General features: G+C 49.6%; 1 long non-coding RNA gene across 1 annotated transcript; it reads right to left on the bottom strand.

Annotated features, from left to right (window-relative positions):
* Window positions 1-398: 398 nt before the first annotated feature.
* Window positions 399-3,845, bottom strand: LOC144717362 (uncharacterized). The gene is made up of 2 exons (XR_013585087.1): window positions 3,658-3,845; window positions 399-2,541 (listed from the first exon to the last, which is right to left on the bottom strand). It is a non-coding gene; the product is annotated as an uncharacterized LOC144717362 (long non-coding RNA).
* Between the last annotated feature and the right edge of the window lie 432 nt (window positions 3,846-4,277).

The raw sequence follows: 4,277 nt of genomic DNA, 5'->3' as shown, positions 1-4,277 counted from the left end.
GGGAGGGGCTGGGTGGGGAGGGTGAGGCTGGGTGGGGGTGGGAGGGGTGGGGCTGGGTGGGGAGGGGCTGGTCACCACGTTTAACCTACTCACGCCGGCTTGTGCCCGCCCTCACAGTCGGGCGTATTTGCGGAATACACCACGCCGCCGTTGACCCTGGCCATTGACCGAGCAACCCAACGTTCCTACCAGCTCCCTCCGCAGGAATGTGTTTAATGTGGAGGGTAAAACTGGAGAACCCGAAGACAAATCCACACGACCACGGGGAGAGCGACACGCAAACTCCAGAGATTGCAGGATGGTCTGTCTGGAGCGGTGGACTATTCTCTGAAAATCCAGGTGAGGAACAGAGGTGCTGGTTGCATATTTCTTCATGATAGAGGACCATCTAGTTGGGGTTGGGGGATATAGCGATGTTTATTGCAAGACGTCAAAGCCGGAGTGGGTCACGATGTGTATACAGTACCGCCTCAAAATAGGCATGTTTTTGGGTTAGATCGCGTTAATGTAAATGTGTCGTTACACCCGTCACCACCACCCGACACAGCCAGTGAGTAAAGTTTGTCACGAAAACAAAACATGGCCAATTAGTTGCTAGTTCGGTGTGTTGGAGAGTAAAGCCACAGCATTTACAATTCGAGTAGGACGTTTTGCCGGTAATTACAACCGGCATCATCAGGCGACAGCCAGAATCGTGGAGAAATCCTCCTCCTCCTGTTTCGGTCTTAACTAGAGGGGTGAACGTGATGTCGTCACTTGTGAGCTAATCAGATACGATGCCCAGAGGGGGGTTAATGTAGTCGTATCAATTATGATGGATATCGATAATTATTAGTTGAGCGACCACCTCGTTACAACGAACCGCGCGTGTGACGAGGGTAGCTGCAGGGACGCGTTCTCCTGTAGCTGACTTAGATCTCCCCTGCACAGCGGCCGCGTGACGTCAGCCACTCAGCATGTCAGGATCGGATCGAACGCACCGCCAAACACGCCGACGAACGGAGAGGTACAGCGCGGACGTCCGGAATCAACTCATTTGAGACCCAAACATCGCACCCTCCTGGCGTTCAAGTTCCTCCCCGAAGACACCGGTGGCGTATGTACGTATGTTGAACTTCTTTCGCACCGTACGTAGCCGACCGTGCCAATCGGAGGTGTGACCATCGACCGCATGAGAACGTGAACAGGTCGATGCGCACATCTCCTTCGTGAATGGAAACTTCAAGACACCAGCCACATGAGTGCGACTGTAGGCAAGCAACCCAAAAAATATATATTGGCCATACGGTGCACCCACAAAGACTCATCGAGATACATAGAGACCCATCGGTAGATTAAAGACAATCCAGAGTCGGGCGGTTGTGGTCATGTGACCCAAACTACGGACCATGTCGTGAACCACCTTAGACGGCGCTTCTTCAACGAAGGAGGAGGAGCAGCAACACGACACGGACTCTCTGCTGAAGCCCTCTCGTCGTGGCTAGCAGACCTCCACATTGGCTTTTAGCTCCCGAACATATTGCCACTGTCAAGTATATAACACAATCGTGCATTGTGTGTACAACACAGGGCACTGCTGCACTGTGAATACCGCATGTGCCTGTGTGTGTGGAATGTATACTGATATTGTCTTTTCCGAGACCAAGGTTCTCTGCAAACCTTCTGGCTACCATCAAAGGTTTGTACACGAAGCCATCCAGATATACAAACACAGAAATAACTTCAACCGTGATGATGGGTACAAACTGAGTAATCATTGGAAAGGTGTTATTAACCATGTAAAAAAGATTTAACTACGCATACTTGTACCATCTTATTTGACAGGCACTATTCTACTTTACCGAGTGTTGACATCCCCAGCGTTTGACAGTGCTGCCCTTTTTGTATTTGGATTCTCAACCAACACCGGTTTAGGTCGAGGTACACCGATTGTTCTCTTTTAGCCACCCCCCCCCAACACGTTCCATTTATTGGCTGCCACATTCAGATAAGCCCCTCCCCCTTAACTTGTATTTAAGACCTTGTCTCTTGGAATTTTGCCTCACTTGATACAGTAAATTTAGCTGTGACGGCCCCACCTGATGACGGAGACTTGTGTTGCCTCCGAAACGTCGTGATTTATTATTTTATTTCTATTATTATTTCTATTATTTTTATTATTATTTTTTAACCTACGTGACTTTACCGAAAAAACCTAAAAGTATGAATCCTTGCAGTCACGAAAGCTTCAAATCTAGAATTAAAATCTATAATGTGTGGAATGTCTTCATGTTGCATGTGACCAGGAGACCTGTGCAAATACTATTATAGAACGGAACGGGGCAGACCATCTTCTTGGGTCGACCAGTAGCGATCAGCTCCGATCCTTGGATGACTCCCACAGTAGGAACTCCCCCCCTCCCCCCGCCATGAGTCCAACTCGTCATTTCTTGTTGTTGCTCCTCCCTGAGTCGTGGCGTTGTTGTAGGATGGCAGCACACACACAACCTGAGCCACCACCAAATGTCTCCCACTATACACAGATGGAAGGGGGGGCGGGGGCTGCGAAACGAGAACACCCGCAGCCTTTTTAGGTCACGCGGCTCATCCACTCCACTTACTGTATCCATTCATTACTGACCCACATTTACGTCCAGTACCGAGCAATTCATTTAATGTTTTCAACGCAGGGCCTCGGCTATCGCGTAATGTACGCGAGGGCTCATTTATCAGGTCACCAGGTAATCAGTCAACCAGCGCCCGGCACAATGCGCGCCTTCAGCATCCTTGAGCCCACGCTCACAATCATCTGGGGCCATCGAGACAGCGGGGTACACCCAGATGAAGCTGCGTGGCTGTCAGAGGACCGTCCCTTTTGTTTTTTTAGCACACGACTCATGGTGCCATCAGTTCAATGACATTCTTGTGTAACGTGCATAAAATCACGTGCACAAGGTAGTGAATGTTGCCTTTAGGCTATTGCAGTAAATGCGACAGGACAAATTCGAACACACGAGACGGACAATACAAACACGACGACCGTGCCAAGGAGACACAATAAAGTACGATTCTTCAATTGAATTAATTGAATCACTGAAGGAATGAAACATTACTTTGACCAATTCCTTCTGCACCTCGTGGTGTGACGAGGATGTCCTCTTGCTCCTACAGCCATGGGCGGAGTTTGGGGGGGGGCATGGGGGGGGGGCAATGCCCCCCAAAACTGGACACTTTAGTTTATTTTTAGCAGTTTACAATTAAGAGAAAAATATGTATTAATTATATGCACCCGCGATTCCTAATGTGAGGGACAAGGCGAACCCCCCCCCCCCCTACCCCCCCCCCCCCCAAATATAGAAGTCAAACTCCACCTAGGGTCTACAGCCACTCAGCAACTCTGCTGGAGCACACTTGAAAGACCGTGCGGTGTTATAAAGCAGACGGGATCTACTACCCAGAGGTCGCCGGTTTGATCACCAGGTACGGTAGTTGAATCAGAATGAAAATATGTATTTGTACTGGAGGAAATTCGGCAAGGTTTCATAAATACCACCCCCCCACCCCTCGACCACCCCCGCTGCCTCTGTCCACCCAGACAATTGTATTGGCAGGCCACGAGAGTTAGTCGATTGGCAGGCGACGTCTGCGCGTGATGGGGTCAAGTGTGGCGACTCCCACCTCTTCCAAGGCGACGGTGCAGCTTGGAAGAGTGGACAGGATCCCCTCTCGAGGGACTTCACCAGAACTCCTTCTCGTGAAGTCCCTTCCACCAGCAGTGACCTGAGCAAGCAATTGCCGAGCTGCACCTTGACGTGCTTTGAGCACGCATACAGCAGTCTCCTCCTTTACTATACTTAGATCACAAACAGAAATATGACGTTTTACCCCCCCCCCCCCCCCACAATCATGCGCCCCGCCCTCACCAAAAAAAGGTAACACACTCCAGAATTACACACATGCTATAAGCAGGCTTATGCTACTTTTAGGATTGGTTTTAGGGGGCTCAACAATTGTATTCGCGGGCGGTGGTGGTGGGAAATGCTGTTGAGTGCATTTTAATATTCATGAGAGGTCGGAGCCTTCCCGCTGAAAGGACAGCGACGTTTGGTGAGTGGTGGGCGCCACTCCATTTGGAGAAGATTTTTCGCGCGATTATACTGGTCAACAAAAAAAATAAGTTTTTTTTCTGGCCTGGACTTTTGCAGCTGTTTTAGACTCATTTCAGGGTGCTGATTCCAAATCTGATCTCAGATTTGCTCTATCACATCTCATTTTTATGCTATCGGCATACCCCATTT

The sequence above is a fragment of the Lampetra planeri genome, chromosome 3 (genome assembly GCF_965212315.1).
Source record: "Lampetra planeri chromosome 3, kcLamPlan1.2.h2, whole genome shotgun sequence".
NCBI classification, from domain to species: domain Eukaryota; kingdom Metazoa; phylum Chordata; class Hyperoartia; order Petromyzontiformes; family Petromyzontidae; genus Lampetra; species Lampetra planeri.
Note: the sequence above shows the minus strand (reverse complement) of the source record. Positions and strands in the feature narration are given on the sequence as shown.